The 18658-nt window shown below is 40.0% G+C and overlaps 1 protein-coding gene across 1 annotated transcript in view; it reads right to left on the reverse strand.

Annotated features, from left to right (window-relative positions):
* The window catches only part of LDLRAD4 (low density lipoprotein receptor class A domain containing 4), a 462955-nt gene that overhangs the window by 443226 nt on the left and 1071 nt on the right, over positions 1 to 18658 (reverse strand). The gene's annotated exons all lie outside the window — the stretch shown is intronic.

The following is an 18658-nucleotide window of genomic DNA, read 5'->3' on the forward strand; positions in this document are numbered from 1 at the left end:
TCAGCTGGAGTATTGTGTCCAGTTCTGGGCACCATATTTCAGGAAATATGTGGACAAATTGGAGAAAGTCCAGAGAAGAGCAACCAAAATGACTAAAGGTCTAGAAAACACGATGTATGAGTGAAGATTGAAAAAACTGGGTCTGTTTAGTCTGGAGACTAAACAAAGAGAAGACAGAAGGGACATAACAGTCTTCAAGTACATAAAAGGTTGTTACAAGGATGAGGAAGAAAAAATGTTCTCTTTACCCTCTGAGGATAGGACAAGAAGCAATGGGCTTAAATTGCAGCAAGGTGGTTTAAGTTGGATATTAGGAAAAACTTCCTAACTGTCGGGGTAGTTAAGAACTCGAATAAATTGCCTGGGGAGGTTGTGGAATTTTCATCACTGGACATTTTTAAGAGGAAGTTAGACAAAACACGTCAGAGATGGTCTACAATAGTCTTGCCAGGAGTGCATGGGACTAGACTAGATGACCTCTCGATGTCCCTTCCAGTCCTACTATTCTATAGCAACCTCCTGCTGTGTCCCTTTACTAATTGCTGCTCTCCACTTCTCTAGGCCACTTCCCCTTAGCCCATCTTAGTTAAGTCCCAGCAGCCAGCCAGAAGCTCCTTCCTTGCACCCCCAGTCCCAGCCAGTAACTTCCTGCTTAGTCCTAGCAGCCAGGCAGAAGCTATTCGTGGGCTCCCCCAGTCTCTGCGAGCAGACTGGACTCTCTCTGGCCCTGCAGTTCCTTTTATATGAGCCTATTGGGTCCCGTTTGGCTGCTCCCTGCAGCCTCTTTCCTGATTGGCTGACCCCCAGACAGCCTCTTTAGGCAGCTTGGCAGATCCTCTCCACTGTCCTTTTCTGGGGTGTAGCAGGGTTGCAAGTCCTCCAGCAGGGGTCCACAGGGCATAGTCCACCTGTCACAGAAGTAATGGTCTCATCATGCCCCTCACCACTGTGTGACTGTGTGAGCAGACTCATGACTTCGCCCGTAATGTTTCTGCAAAAATTTTATTTGAAAGATGGAACTGAGGAATGGAAGCTGGAGTGGTAGAGATGAGGAAAAGATGGCAACAGTAGTAGAGTAACTCCTCACTTACCGTTGTAGTTATGGCCCTGAAAAATGCGACTTTAAGTGAAACGATGTTAAGTGAATTCAATTTCCCCATAAGAATGAAAGTAAATGGGGGGGGGGTCTGCCAACTGGTGGGAGACACTCTGGGGGGCCATAGGGAAGCTGATGGGGGGCTGCCAGCTGTGAACAAAGCAGGCAGCAAAAGGACATTATAGCAAAGCATTGCACAACTTTAAATGGAGCATGTTCTGTAGTTGAGCAGGGACATAAGATCGAAACGTTAAGCGAGAGGATGTTACGTGGAGAGTTACTCTACAGAGGAGTGCCCAAACAGAATCACTGTTTCCTATTGAATGTTTGAGAAGCAAGGGTGAGGAGTGAGGAGAAAAGGTGTTTGAATATATAGCTACAATTTAGAGCACACCTACACTTGCAAAATCTCAACAGTTTTACAAAACTGACTTCAGAATTTTTTCAAATTTCGTATTTATTCTTGCAATTAGCTAACATCTATTCCAAACATTCATGAACTTTTGAAACATGCCCCCAAGAAAGTTAGAAACTCATTTTGTTTTCCATTTGTCATTGCCCTCTACAGCATCTTTAAACTCAAAATGACAAAAACAATGATATCCAAAATCACTAAAGTATGTGGGTATGTCTCTCTATTTCTCTAAATGTTTAAGAGAAAACAGATTTATAGAAACATCTCTGGGGAATTTAATTGTTTTTATTTAAACTACATTTTACAATATATATCAATTTTCTCCTGGGTAACTTTGCAATACCTTTTGACAAGAACAGATTTTAAAATTTTATTAAAAGCTAATGTTAACATTATATAATACACAAGTTAAGGAAAGAATGTCTGTCCATCTGAGTGTTGTGCTTAGATTATCAAAAAGTACAAAATCTGATTTAAAAAAATCAAAAAATACATATAGTACATAATCTGCAATAACCCATATTTAGGTGAATAAATTTATTGATACAGTTTAGATATTAGAATCCACTACATAAAGAACATGTTCATAGCACCAAGCATAGAAACCGTTATTGCGGAGGAGATTGTACAATGCCACACTTATGCTGCTTTAATCCAGGCCTAATTAATCTGATGATTTTACATTCTGACATCGTTTTGCTGAAAACAGACATACCTAATTAGAACATGACTTGTTTAGCCAGCAGCCTAGGGTTCCAACTCTAAAAGTGATGTTCAGAAAACAATTGTGCCCTGCAGCATGTAATTTACTTTGTTACAAAAACCTTGAAACAAAAAATGATGCTGTGTCAGCAAGTAGACTGCTAAGCAGACATTAAAAGGTGAGCTGATTATTCTGGCCAACTGATGTCACCAATAGTTACACTTTATGTGCATTTTATATTATATTCTCCCTTTTTCAGGTGTTCAGTACCCTAGTGCAGTAATTCACTATTGGTTGTTTCACTATTAATGTCAAACATAGTACTGGCCCTAAATATATTGCCTGTTAAATGTTTAGCACAGTTAGTGCAGCATAAATGTACAATAACACAGTAACCCAGTTGGCTCGGACAGAACCATTCAAGTCTATTGCATACACAAAACAAGCAGTACACACTTTCATATAAGAATTTTGGTCTTTCAAAGCAGAAGACTATGACTTTTTTAAAAAAACTGTACATACATAGCATGAAGGTTATAACACAAAACAATACTAAACAAAAAAGACACTAAGCAGCAAGGTTGATGACTCTCCTATGTTAACAAATAGCATTACCTCTTTTTTCTCTCCTTACAAGTGTCATAAGTTAAGGAGAGCGACCTAAAATTTCAACTAGTGCCTAAGGATTTAATTGCATACATCATGCTGAAAATCCACTCCAGATAAGAGCACTGTCTGTGTATCCTGTGTGTCACAAATTTCATTTAGCTGGCATCAGCTGCAATAATGATAAGAATAATCTCATGCTAAATAGCAGGGGGAAGGAGAGGAGATTCAGGAAAGTAATCTTCCCTCTAAATCAGCACCTTTGAGTAAATGGACAGGAGCATCCTATGGTAGGAAGTTCAGATGTGAACCACCAGCCAATGGACACTGTTAGTGGAAGGGCACCTGGCTAAATGGATCAATGATTTGATATGGCCAGTCCTATGCTCTTAAGAAACTAAATGTATTTTTGGCTTGTAATTAAAGCCCACCTTACAAACAAGAGAACAAGTTCAAATAGATTGATTATGTTTACTCGGGTCTTCTCCAAACTATGGAAACAATCAACCATGTAGAATTAGTAGCAGATAAATGAAATAGGGGAGTCTGTTGCAGCAGGGAAACTAATATATGATATGTGGATACCTGCAACTGAAAGTAGTAACAAGAAGGTTAAAACAACTGATAACCAAGGCAGGGTAGCCAAATTCAACAGCAGAGAATTTCATCAGTAAAACAGACTAGCAGGACAACAGATTATCTTATGTGGTAAAACAATTGTAAAAAGGAAACAATTTGTCAAGAAATAAATCAGAAATAAAGGGGCTTAGTGACTGACTCCCATGGAGGAGACCATATATAACTGAAGTAAAGTAATGAAAGCTGCATTGAGCTAGAAGGGAAGACTGCAAGAAAGTGAAAGATCTTAAACAAATAAAGTTAAAATAACAGAGGTTGAGACAAGCCCACAAAACACAGAGTTCTAGGTAGAGCTGCTTAGAAAGTTTCCATTAGAACCTTTTCTCCTGGAAAATGCAGATTTGTCAAAAGTGGATTGTGTCAAATGTTTCATGGAACCTTGTCCATTTCAGAACAATTGAAAAAGCTTGTTTTGATAAGGTCAAAATTTCCAACCTTTTCAAAATGGAATATTTTGATTTTTTGTTTCAAAATCATTTTTATTTCAACCTTTTTTATATTACAAATTATAATATAAAATGGAAAACAAGAGTCAAATCAAATCAACCCCAAATGAAACTGGTTTCAGAATTTAATTGTGCGGGGATTTTTCTTTTAAAGTAAGTTTTGTTCCATTTTGGAATGGAAAAAAATTTCAAAAATGTGAATTTTCTCATGAAATGAAAAATCCAGTTCCCCCTCAGCTCCAGTTGTAGGTGAAGATATCTTAACTCATCATTGGTGACCATGGATCGCTACATAGTACTGGAGGGATCCAGCAAAACAAGATACTCCATGCTGCTATACAATATGGAGAAGGACGATTGGCAGTGGTTCTTCAGCACCAGATAGTAGCAGTATGCTAAAAGCAATGAAGGAAATGTGTGTAGAAATATATATATTTAGCACATATCATTGAAGAATTCCTCCAACTGGAAAACTTCACAGGATGTACACAGCAAGAAAATATAGCAATCATATAGACACCCTTTAAAAGAACACACCTTGAGGAAATAAATAGCAGGGATTGCTTCAGTGTTCCAACTTCAGTGCACACCCATATTAGCTTCCAGCAACTCTAGTATAGATAATCTTTCCTCCTATCTACTACAGGAGTTGCCATAAACCTCTCTCTTTTTCAGCACTCATCTTCTGAACCTTTAGTAAACTGGCTTTTAGTCACTTCCCTCTGCACCCATTCTATGGTTTTCGTCCTATCACCTCTCTACAGTGCTAGGGTTTTTTCAGCTTGACAAAGCAACTGCCCACGAGAAAGCTTTTCAGAAAGTAGGGGGAAAAAACATGCTCAAGTATTGAAATGAAGACTTTGGCAGCCAAACATTAGGAGAGGTCTCTTTTAGGAAGACCTTAGCACCCTTACCCCTTCATAGAATCAATCAGACTTTAAACTAAGAGAGAGCGTAGCGCAACTACCCCTCCTCTTCTTTAGCTTTGTTAAGTAGAGCTCCACTCTTCCATGCTTGATGCTACGAGAGTTCCCCCCTCCTACTGCAATCTGCTTTCACCACTGCACACAACCTGCATTCCCCCTTCATAAAAATATCACACTAAGACTACTCTCTAGCCCACAGGAAAGAGCTAAGCTCACTTTCTGTGCTTCTTATCTCTCACCCCCTGCAGATTACTGTCCTAAATCCTGAATTCTGCAAACTGATGCAAGCAAGGAGGGCTCTTATACCCACACAGAATCCCACTGAAATCAATGAAACTACACAGGAATAAGAGTCCCTGCACAGCGGTTCTTTGCCAGGACTGACTCACTGTTTTATCTTCATTCAGATTTATGTTACTATTCTTCTGCTGTACAATTTTGTTTTTTTAAGTATTAAAGACAGAATTACCTCTGCTCAAAGTACAGGAACAGATTTACTCCTATAATTACCATTAATAAAATAAAATGTTTTATTCTCCAGGTTTCTATGTTTCCAGTAGACTTGTTGAGATAGCACACCCTGTACATATTGATCATCACAATAAAGAATCAAGCTGTATTGCTACTGGGAGCAGTTTTGCTCCCTTCTCAGCTCGACTATTTGGCTGGTGGAAGGATTAGAAATCAGAGATCAGCCTAGACTTTGCAACAGAGGCCTGGTCTACACTACGCGTTTAAATCAATTTAAAGAACGTTAAATCGATTTAACGCTGTACCCATCCACACTACAATGCTCTTTATATCGATACAAAGGGCTCTTTAAATCGATTTCTGTACTCCACCCCGACGAGAGGAGTAACGCTAAATTCAATATTAACATATCGGATTACGGTTAGTGTGGACGGAAATCGACGTTATTGGCCTCCGGGCGGTATCCCACAGTGCACCACTGGACCGCTCTGACAGCAATCTGAACTCGGTATGCAGCGGCAGGTAAAAAGGAAAAGCCTCGCGAACTTTTGAATTACATTTCCTGTTGCCCAGCGGTGAGCTCTGATCAGCACGGGTGGCGATGCAGTTCCTCAAATCCAAAAAAGAGCTCCAGCATGGACCGTATGCGAGATACTAAGATCGATCGCTGTATGGGGAACAAATCTGTGTATTAGAGCTCCGTTACAGAACACGAAATGCCAAAAGCGTTGAAAAAAATCTCCAGGATACACAGCGCTGCGTGACAAGCGTAACGGGAAGCCAGAAGACTCAAATGACGCTCATGGATGGAGGGGTACTGAGGACTCCAGCTTCCACAGTCCACACAGTCTCGAAAAGTATTTCATTCTTGCTGAGCTCCCAATGTCGTAGGTTCAAACACAGTGTCTCGGCGTGGTTAGGAATAGCTCCTCAGTTCCCCCCCACCACACCACACGTGAAAGAAAAGGGAAAGAAATCATTTCTGACTTCTTTCAGTGTTCACTCTAGTGTCTGAATGCTGCGGTAGACACGATGACTGGCAAGCAGTGAAGAGCAGTATCGCTCTCTCTCCCCCTCCCAGGTGGTAGACGGTAACAATATGACTGATATCCGTCGTCGCCTATCAGCCGTAGTGCTCCTGGCTGGCTCAGGGGAGGCTGCCGGGGGGGCCGGTAAAAATGGAATGACTCCCAGTTACTCCCAGTAGTGGTACAGAACGATGAGTAACACTTCATCATAGCAACTGGGGGAGCTTCATCAGCCCCTTCCCTTTCTGTGCTAAAGGAAAGTTCCTGTACTGCCTGGACGTCCATAGCCTGGGAGGCTGCCCCCCTCATTTTATCTCACTAACAAGTCGCTGTTTCTTATTCTGCTAATCTTTATAACTTTATTACACCATATGGAGGACACTGCCACGGTACCAGGTAAGGTGGAGATGGAAGCAACGGTGTGGTCTGTTGGCGGGCATCCCAGGCGAGATGGACTGACGGAGCGGCTTTAGCTTGGATACACTGTCCTTAATATCACTTGCCTTTATTCTAGGCAGGCTACTCTTATTTAAGAAATCTAAGGAGGATTGACTCAGCCCATGATCATCCCATTTTTGCTTTTGCGTTGCGCCCGTGCCGATTTCGAGCCATGGGGCCACATGAGCAGCAGGCATAGTAATAGAGAGGGAGAGATAACCCTGCATCTCATTGCCATTTCTGGCTAGACGGTACAAGAAGCAGTAAACTCATCTCTCTGCTATCATTGGCAAAAGCAATGGTGAATGCTTTCTGGTGTCGCTGATGTATCGCTTTCTTCTGCGGGCATCGTCCAATACTTGCGGAAAAAAAAAAAAAGCTTGAACGGCTCCATCGTGCCTGGGCTATGTGCGTCTGCAGGGCAATCCAGGAAAAACGGGCGTGAAAAGGATTGTCAGCGATGTTTCCCGGAGGAAGAATGACTGAATGCACATTTACCCAGAACCACCCGCGACAATAATGATTCAACCCAGAATTCCAAGGGGCGGGGGAGACTGCGGGAACTATGGGATAGCTACGGAAGAGCTACCCACAATGCAACGCTTCAGAAAATCGACGTTAGCCTCGGATCATGGACGCACAACGCCGAATTACTGTGCCTAGTGTGGCCGCATGAAATCGAATTTATATCAGTTTTATAAAACCGATTTTAGCTAATTAGATATTATCCCGTAGTGTAGACGTGGCCAGAGACTTAGGTCACTTTAGACTAAAAATAAACAAAAAGAGAGAGAGGCTGGAAAAAAGGATTGATTGATCCTGTGACAGTCAGTCCCAACGTGCACACTTTTACCACAAAAAGTACAAGCACCATCTGAAGTTTACAGGGTTTATCTCCCCACAGTACGTAATTCTTATAGCTCTTAACTCTACAGGGTCATCTAAGAATACAAATATCTATACTACACACACACACACACACACACACACACACACTGCAGGACATGGACACCTCAACTGTCTGACAAGCATTTCCATTAAACATTAAAGTGAAATTTGTAAGCATCTGGTTTATACAATTATGCAAATTAGATTTCCAACTGCTGTTGCAGCAAATCTTCATACAGCTCTGTGTGCTAAAATAAAGCTTTAAGTACTAGCAGTTTGACTGGATTCTACCTCCTTGTGAGGTCAGACAGGTTTCACGTCCAATCTATTGAGCCCTTCTCTACCCGCACAAGCTCCCTATCCAAGAAGACTAGAGTATCATTTACAGACTGAGGAGCCCAGCTCCCTGGAGAAGATGAGCTGGTTGAGTTCACCAGAGAACAGACTTCCTGATGTTCTCCAGAATGGAGAGTTTCTTCTCCAAAGCATGAAATTTGTGAGATCACTTACAGTAGGGAGGAAAGTCGAGCTCTGTTGTGAAGAGACATCAAATCAAAGACAGAAGTCATTAAGACAATGAGTTGCAGGACTGTCTGGCAGATGGATGGGTCTGTGAGGGAACCTTGGTTGCTAGAGGAACCATTTTCTGAAGCCTCGTCTGAAGCAGTCACATATGGCTCTCCCAAGTACTGATGCAAGCTCCCAGATGGATTAGTTCTTTCTTGATGTCTGATTATAAACCCCTACGATGAAAGAAGGGAGCACATTTTTTTGAATTACAACATAGGTCTACGAAATAAATTTGACTTTTAGTAACTGCACAAATGACAGAACCAGAAAGCCTCTCTGTTAGAGGTGGCTGCTACTACAATCAGATTCTGCAAGAACATTCATGGAGTTGTGCTAGAAGATCTTGGTGAAAACTGAAAGGACTGGGTGATCTTGAATCTTAAGTATTTATGATGAGATGCTAAAATAGGTATTATGAAAACTAGCCACCTTTCAGACCTGTACATGCTAGAAGTTCTCTGTCGTACAGCTGCTACTGAGAACAAAGAGATTCTATCTGGAATTTCTTGTATTTCTAAAAAAGCATCTTAACCATTTCAAATGCAAAACTCTTCTGAGGCTTCTATATCCTTCAGCACTAGAGAGTAAATGTCTTCACCTAACTTCTCAGAAGGGATAGGAAGACTAACACAAATATCTAGGAGGAATGGGACACGCTTGCTTATAAGAATCTCTTTTGGCAGGGTTCAGGGACACATTTACTGAAATGAGGGAAACCGAGGGAAATTTTATGTAGTAACTCTCTGAAAAAACTGCAAGAACCCATTTCTTGGATAGTTTTTTCCTCCACTTTGAGAAAATAGTAAAACTACCCATGCCCCGACACTGGAACAAGTTTAGGGGAGTTGGAGTGTAGCAAATGCAAGAAGTCAGAAAGTGGAAATACTGGGATTGGGACCTCCCAAGCATCTTCTCTTGTCCCTTCAGTGTATACTGTAGCTCACCAAGCCACAAACTGGGAAGATCTGTGAGGCTGGTATGATCTTCTAAAGAAGTTTTTCAACTTTTAAGCAGAAACAGACTGACCAATCTTGGAAATATCTGAACTTCTCTAGGCTTAAAAAAAAAAATTCCCTGATTTAAAACTGTTTTACATAGGCTACTCCAAAAAGTATACTTACTCAGAGTGGTAGGGAAAGGAGCTTTAGGTTGTTCCTCAACTCAGTGAGCAGAGGGGTTTATCAGACACTGCTCCACTGCCCATGGGTTTAGCAAATATAAAGAGGTGACAGATAGTAAGGCAGTAGCTAAAGTGACATGATCCAATTTGTCTCTTTCTCCTCCTCTCAAGGGAGGCTAGCACCTTCTCAACATCCTTAAATGAGATAATGAGAGCTCTCGTGACAAAAATTGAAATTAAAGCTGCTCCCAAACCCTTAGATTATGTATTTTGTTAAGATAGAAGCTATCTTCTTGTCAGATGGTTACATAGAGAAGAAGATGCTCTGTGTAAGGGAACACAACTTATCTTAGAGGACCCTGCAGTATAGGGATGTTTTTTTGGCAAGGAGACCCAGGTTATTTTTCCTCCTTACAGCGCATATATGCATTTTGTCCAAAACATGAATCCTTTCCTCGAAGAAGAAACAGTACAGAAATCTCTTCTCTTTTTGGGAAGGTCATTGAAGGCAGTAGGTGGTACAGAATCCTCAGACAAGCGTAGTGCCTTGACTACTATTCTAAGTGGCTCATGCCCCGGCCTCTGCATTCAGAAAAACTCCTCAGAGAGACAAGCTCAGAGTCATACACCAAAGAAGATTAAGACATTTTCCCTTCTTCCTCAGAATCCCACATGGATGGAGGCCTGGGTTTACTGTGGTTTACTATAGTTAGACTGACAAGGTGAGGGGTAAATGAAGGGGTGGAAAGGGACCCTAGGGTGGTGGAGGCTTTGACTCACGTAATGTCTTGTTTAACTCCGGATTGAGAAAAAAAAAACAAAGGGGAATAAAAAGCACTAACTGGAAGCCATGAGAGGCTGACTGGAACATATGAACTCACCTGAGATGTATCTTGGGGGAGTAGTATAGGAACTGGCAGGGACTTTATCTTCTGCCTGTACGTCTTGTCAGAAGTTAACACGGAGCCTGGGGGAATGGGAGGAGGCACAGGTCCCATCTTACTAGACTCTACAGCTGGCTAGGTATTGGACTGAGGGTAAAACCCAACACATCTCTCTCTCTCTCACTTACGCACATACACTCACACAACCTTATGCATTGGACGCTGCAGACAGAGCAGTTGATAAAGACTCTTTTCTCTATTTTTTACATTTTCTCCCAGGCAATGTTTGAAGAAAAAAGGCTCTCATATCAACACCTGCGTGTCAGCAACTATTCCTCACTGAGGCAGACCAGACACATTTGGGATTAGCTTCCTACAAATGTTCATAGCCATTTGCTTTGGAGTGGCAAAGAACTGCATGTCTCCTCCACATAAGATCTGCAAATATTCAGTTTCATTTTGCTTAACACTAGTCAAATCCTAGGAGGCCGGACATCTGTTAGGATGATACGTGGAAGAGCAGCACAAAAACTAAAACAAAACTTTGTTTTTTAAAAAGTGTTTGTGAATTTCAATTCTCATGACAGGTGTCAGCTTGACAACTCTGGAGATCAAATCAGGAGCAGCACAAGCCACACCACCCACGACCCAAAATGTTCTTCAACTCTGACCTAAAATATATGAGACCCTGAAGTCACCCTTGACAGACTATTGCCTCTGCTGAAAATGCCAACAAAGGTTTCATTGATTTAATATATTTTAAGAGCAAAAGGGACCATTACAATTTGCTAGTCTGCATAGTGTGGGACATAGAATTTCACTGAAGAATACTTCCGCAGGGGAAGGAATTCTTCTTCCCCACTATGGAAGTGAACATATTGAACAAAATAACTTGAGGTTAAATGAGAACAGTACGTGCTAGCTGTAACAGTAGCATTTAGATCTGAATATGTCCTCTCTTTTAAACAATAAATATCTACATTCAGGAAACCTCATAGAACAGCTTTACCTAGCCCTACTAGTGAGGGTTCACAAATGCATATTTTCATACTAATCCTTGCTCTAGGTGTCAGAAAAAAGCCACAGCTACTTTTATGGGAGTTTACATGTCATAAGTCAAAATGGCTTATTCTTTAATTAATGCACACACTATAATAGCTTCACTCCAGTCTTACTGGTAGAGGAGAGGTGTCGAATAGATTGGTCTGCAATAGCTTTCCTGTGTCTCAATCACAGCATGTTCCTTCATGAAACAGAAGAATCCAAATAGTTTTTAGGCATGAGAAACCAAAACTGTAACCGTGTCAACAGAGCTACACAATAAAAAGAGGTTACTTACCATCCTTACACACACACACACTTTCATTCTAACATCTTTTGGAACCCAGCAGGGTGGAAATTCTATTTTTAAAATTAAAATGTTGTTACAATGAGTATCTTAATGATGGACACCGAATGAAGATGAAAAACGAGGTACAGTAACCTTGTATCAGAATATAACGATGTGATGCTCAGACAGTCACTAGACCAGTGAAACATTGCTTACTTTAGAAGTATAAATAAATATAGAATTCCTCATAAGGAGGACATTTTGTTCTCCTCCTGGGAAAGTTTAGGGCATTTACTGTATTTATAAGCTCACATTTATTCTAATGCTTCATAAGAACTTTATATTCTGCTCCAAGATCATAACCAAAGAGATCTTATGCTCATAGTCCAAGGATTGTGATAGTACTATTCAGCTAAGGGGGTCTTCAGCCAGACACAAATGTTCACACCACACCAAACCTTACTAAAAAACAGACAACCTCAGAGCAATATACAGACTAGAGAGCATTATAGTCAAAGTGAAATATTAATGTCAGAAAATTATGCAGGAGATGGGAAATGCATAAGATGCAATGCCTGCACCTGGTATTTGACATACACAATAGCATGCTCGAGGTTTCATCTTTATTGTTTCTGAAAGGTCTACTTTGGACTACATTATAAAATATTGTGATATTTTCTCTTTTTATATAAAATTAATTTATTTAACATGAAAGAAAAACATCACTAGATGGTGCCACCCATAATGAATGGACTGCAAGTACTACCCCAATACATCTTCATTGTCATCTGCAATGTTTTATTACTGTCTCTTTTCTATGGTATATTGCCCTCTTATTTGGAACTAGTCCTAAATGAATGATTTGGAAATTTGGGCACAATGTCCACCTACTACTAAAATGAGACCATGAAGCTTGTTTACTCATGGGGGAATTCTGAACCACTGTGAACGTGCAGAATTCATGTCCCCTGCAGATTTCTTTGCTTCCCTGCAGAAAAATTACTTCTGACAGGGAAGCAAAGGGAAGCCACAAGAGCAGTCATGCACCCCTCCCTAGCAGTGCAGGCGCATTGGTTTGGGCACCCAGAGTAGCCTGTGGAGACATAAATCACCACTGGGGGTGGGGAAGACAGAGTTAGGTGGGCATGCATGCATGGGGAGACATCAATCACTGCCGGGGTTGGGGGGCTGGGTATGTGAGCAAGCAAATGAGACTTTGTCCCTCTCACTTGCTATTGCAGTACATCCAGTGTGGAAGGGCAGGGCTTCAGGGTGTTTCTGAGGAGGTTGGAATGGGGTAGGCTCAGTCCCCTCGGGCAGAGCAGAAGGTAGCAGCCTGCCTGCTTAGTGAATTGTTTCCATTGTTCTTACTGAATTCCCCCAAAAGTATAAAACTGATATCAAAAATTTAAGGCTCCTTTACATTGCCAGAGTGGTGTAAAGGAGCCTTATTGTAAATGACAATATAGCCTGATAAATGCTTATGATGCTTTAGTGATTAGAACTCGTCTACATTTTTTGATTGAAAAATGTTCTTATCAAAATGCGCTTCATCAATTGTTTATTACTCACCTTTCTGAAGATGGTCCATAGCCCATATACATTGCGAGTTTGATTCCCCCTCCCTCACTTGCTCTTCAGTTGCCTATAATGTAATATGAGCATATGGCTACACATATTCATTGACTAAGAACTAGAAATAAAGGGACAAATCTAATTACATTACTATTAGACAAAGGGAGTTTGGCGATTTCCTCCAGTGCTCCCCACTCCCATTCTCCATCCACTGTATTGTAGTTTAAATAAATTATCAAAATAATTGAAACTGGTGTGATTATATTGCATAATTTAGACAAATAAAATATGCAGAATTTTAAAACGTTGTGTGAGAATTTTTTATTTTTTGGCACAGAATTCCTCCAGGAGTACTTGCTGCACCTGTCACATAGCCAACTAGAAATCTACATCGGCAGAGATCAAAGTACATTATACCACCAACAAAAAGCTCCACACAACTCTCTCAGTACTCTCCACACGTTTCCCCCACCCTCCATTGGTTCATTCTGGGACATATACACCTAAACACTCACAGGTGTATCTATATCACATAATCACATCAAAAATGCCAGGAGCTCAAGATGTAAAGAGGACATAATTTAGTTTTATCCAGACCAAGCCTACAAATAGAAATGGGTGCTGCTTCACGTAAGGCAGAGGGAAGGTCATGTGAGGAAGGTTCAAACTTGGGATCGGAATCTTAAAAAACAGCTACAAAATATGGGATGGATATATTTACTGTTACAACTAAATTATATGTATGTCTGAACTAAGTCAGAAAATTCTCATCAGAGAACAAAAGACTAGCCATGAGACAAAAGGTAAGCAAACACAACTACAGCAAGCAAGGGCACACCACAGGTTTGCAGTGATTGTGTGTCTTTCAGACAGCAGTAATTTATTTACCCCCGTCATGTAACTTTAACAGTCTGCCTGCCTGGTTCTTGGCAAGCACTGACTTGCACTGTCACAAACTGTCTGACAGAGTTTTTTAAATGCTTTTCTGTTTTAGCAACCAGCAAAACTTCATAAAGTAACCATCGTTTCCCATTCTTCTTCCATGCCCTCCCCACCACCACCACCACCAAAATACATAAGAAACCTTCACAAAATAATTCCTATACAGTTCTGCCACAAACCAGGGTTATTTTAATTTTACACATCCAAATTTTTGTGCATACAAAGCTTTCAGAATCTGGTAGAGAGAATTTCTGTTAAGTGTAACTGAAAAATACAGTAATTAAAAATTAATAATGGGTGTGGGCACACAGCTTCCCCGCCCCTCCCCATATACACTCCCACCCCCAAACTTCTTTGCTGTTATTCATGTGGATTTGTGCCAGACATTCTGCATCCTCATTAAGTGGTGTCTGGCAACCTGCCTGAGCTTTAGTGGGTTCTGGGAATGCCAATATATTAACCAGAGGACTTTTCGCATTACTCTTTAGAGTTTTTATTCTAGAAAAGTCAACCATTTGGCACAGTGCAAACTTATTTCATCCGGGAAAGCTCTCAGTTGCCAATCAAGAGAGAAATTACATTTAGATTCTTTGTCATTTCCAAGCCCTCCATCTGAAAAACAAGCTCGGTGGAAAGAAAGTGCCTCACAAATACAATTTTAAAAGCCCAAGTGCCATTTTTAATAGGATTTCAAAGAAAAGAAATCCAGATGCGAACAATATTGAGATTCATCATAACACACACAAAAAGATTAATTCTCATTTCCTTATGTGTTAGCGGCAGAAGCTATTTTAATTAGGAAGAAGAGGATTGCACAATATTACTCCGGTAATTAAAGATAATACAGGTGCCTGCATGTTTCCTATGCCTAACTAAGCGCATTATGTTACTGACATGAAAAGTAACTAACAAAATACACTACCTAAAGTATCTTCCAGACACCAATCGGTGCCTATGCTAGTGAAGGATTTTACTAAATGCCTATATATTATACACAAACAGATGGTCAGGCCACAAAAAACTAATGATTTTGCACTCAACCTATACTCTTCTTTAATCTACATACATATACAATTGTCTGTAGGGTTTGGGAGGCAGCAAATAAGATACTAAAATAAAATGTTGACATTTTTCTTTCATATGAGTAGCACAACTGAAAGAAATTTTAACTGTTCTTTATTGGAACATTCAAGTTTTTGTGTACACATGGAAAAAAGGTAAATCCATGAACCATACATTTATGTCATTTACTTCAATTTCTCCTGCTTCATTGTGCTTTGAGCCAGATCCTGCAGTCCAGCTTAGCCAGAGGTACATACCTGAAAAGTCCCATTAATTAATTTAGTAGTCCCATTGAAGTTAAGGGCTGCAGGGCAAGTCCCTTGGTACCTCTACTCAGTAGCATTGAAGACATTGTTATATACTGGCCATCAATTACTTTGTTCTCTGTATAATTCTGGTTTGGGCAAGAATTTGCTGACTGAATGGCAAAAACTCCAAGATGTAATCTCCTCTCTATAGTGAGCAGTTACCTAAGGATCTAAAAAATTACAAACCAAATTTACTCAGAATTTCCCATTGAGTCCAGAGGGGTAACTACCTTAGCAGACTGCTTCCAGGTCTCAATGTGTGAGGCAAGACAGCTATTTTTAGAAACAGTCACCGGCTGGGTAAAAGAAAAATGTGTGTGTATGAATGTTTATACTGAGGGGGTGGATTCTCAACAACTGATGCACCATGTACTGGCACAATCTCCTTTAACAAGCAGCTGATGCTGGCAGGACGCCATTGAAGAATTCAGTGGTTATGCACACCAAACCTGCAAAGAGACTGCACTAAAATCTCCTAGAAGTGTACAGATTCCCTTCCTGTTATTGATGGGCATGCACATATGTATATGCATAAAGTTGTTCTAAATTACAGCAACTTCAGCTAGTGTAAAACTTTTCCAACGCTAATCATGGGGCAAAAAACAAAATGCAACTGCATTTCATGTTAACATAGGGAATGTAAATATGCGTAACTCTTTAAAATTTATTTCTCTTAAAGTTTACACTGAATAGGAAGTGCTTTTTTTTTAAAATCTAGGATGATTTTCATAGTAATTTACATTCAGACAGCATTCTACATCCTGAAGGGAAACCAAAGGCTTGTTCATATACAGCACCACTTGAGTGCTTGCACTTCTTGGATAAAGGGCAGTAGCCAGACAGACAGACACAACAGAGCATATTGTACAACAGCTGAGGAAAAAGAAGGAATGAAATTCTGATCAAGCAAACTGGGGCAAAAGAACTCCTCTTCCAACAATGCCATGGCATTTTTAATTTGCACACAGAGCAGACAGAAACTCAGCTTTTAAGGTCTCATCTGAAAGATCTTACCTACAAGGAACTGCAGGTAACTCTGTTTATCTTCCTCAAAATGATGAAGTGATGAGTTATTTCAGGATTATCAGGTAATGTTTTTACTGATAAACATTAAGCCTCCCAAAAATTTTGGACAGTTGTAGCTTATCCTGGAATCCAATTTTCCAATTTTGTTTCCCCAAAATTTTCTTATAATATGTCCAAGACACTGAAAAATAGACTCAACTTCATCCATCAAAAACTGTGCCAGAGCCTGGAATGTTTCAATTAATGTAAGCCAAAGGACTGATCTTACATTGTTAACTCCTTCTTTGTCTTACGTTTATCATCATTCGGCTTTGTATGGCCACCTCAGGTGGCTGAAAGAGCACAAACTGAGATGCACTATGTAACAATCTTCATGTACTCACGTGGTCAAATTTAATACATAGCCAAAAATACAGAATATATAAAGATGTGTTTTATGTACATAAACATATATGTAGATTTATATTTGACACACTGCAGTTAAAATTCTCTTACTACTGACTTTGTGGCATACCCAGAGTAACTCAATAGTCAGTGCTGCAACACTAGTACAGATAAAGATGTGGAGAACATTTTGTCACTATTTCAGTTGGCAGTGAAGTGGGGACATTCATCAGTTAGTAGACTGTCTCCCCTCAATGTCTTTCCAGCTAAAGAGTCCTTTTTATTTCTAACACAGATGAAGCTACAGCGTCTGCATGCTTGCTAGCGGCAGCCTGCACCATCACCACTGAGCCCCACTTAGCAGTGCGTCAAAATGAGTATCATTTTATTTAAACCAATTTTGGACTGCTATGAAATGCAAAGCCATTAGAATATTATTCTAGAAAATAAATTAGCAAGTGGGGGCAAAACAAAACTCTGTCCAACTAAAGACACTTAGGCTTTGAAAACTCTAATGCAGAAAAACATTTCCCAGCAGCAAATGTTACTGTAGTTATCCATCATATTAGTTCATCAACTTTCCCTGAAGTCTATTCTTTTTAGATTGCTGTATAACTGCCAGTAATTGTCCCTCTGCTTTCTTATTGCTGAAATACCTCTGACCTGTTGGCTAGCCTGAGAAATGAGATCCTGCATATATCTGTCTGTACACCTTTATGCGATGGACCTTTTCCTTGCATAAGCACTTTTAAAAAAATAAGTCTTTTTAAAACAGATCCTTTCTAATTAAATATGACTCCTTCCTAATTGAAAAATATTACTCTAGGCATTCTAAAATTATACATTTATCATTCCAAATGCCCTTTTCAGTACCACATAAAATTACTCACCTGATTTTTACTGTCATGCGCAACCATCACCAGTTACACATAAAAAATACATTTTGCTAAGCCTTGAACATTACAGAGAAATCCTCAGTTTAGACCACACATCATCATATATGTACAGTTTAAGACCACTGAACAAAGGGAAGTTCTTTTCTGGTTTTGCCTGTTTCCTGTTCATTCCATCGTGAGGTTTAAAAGAAAAAAAAACTAAAGGGTGCATTTTATCCATTTAAATCTTCTCAGCAACTATGATATGAATATTATACATACATTCACATAATTAGCTTCCTAGTTCAAGCCATAAACTTCTGATGTCCCTACTCCTGGCATTCTCAAACTGGGGGTCATGACCCCTCCAAGGGTCGTGCAGTTTTTATTTGGGGGGTCGTGAGCTGTCAAACTCAATTCCCAAATCCCGCTTCACCTCTAGCATTTATATTAGTGTTAAATATCAAAAAGTGTTTTTAATTTACAAGGGGGGGTCACACTCAAAGGCTTGCTGTGTAAAAGGGGTCACCACTACAAAAGTTTGAGAATCACTGCCCTACTCAATGCCATCTGTGCAAGGTAGATCAAAGATACAGATAAGGCTACATTATACTTGTGCTAATATGTGGAAAAGAAAATAGATTTCAGTAAATGTGAGTCTGTTTTCCATGAGCGCAACAGATAATAAGCAAATGCTTATGTGTTCCCTTCCTTCCTGTAAAAGTTGTCCTCATGGGTCTGCTGAACAGTTTTCTTTACAGTACAGACATCTCTGTTATAATCTTTCTTCTTCAGGGCAGCACAGGGCTGATGTTGCAGACCTGCCATTTAGTATCACTCCACTGTGCTATGTAAAATTAACTCTTCATAGCAATAGATGAATATTCATACAAAATGTAAGGATTATTTTAAGTATCCTCCTGAAA

Source organism: Chelonoidis abingdonii, chromosome 2 (assembly GCF_003597395.2).
Source record: "Chelonoidis abingdonii isolate Lonesome George chromosome 2, CheloAbing_2.0, whole genome shotgun sequence".
NCBI classification, from domain to species: domain Eukaryota; kingdom Metazoa; phylum Chordata; order Testudines; family Testudinidae; genus Chelonoidis; species Chelonoidis abingdonii.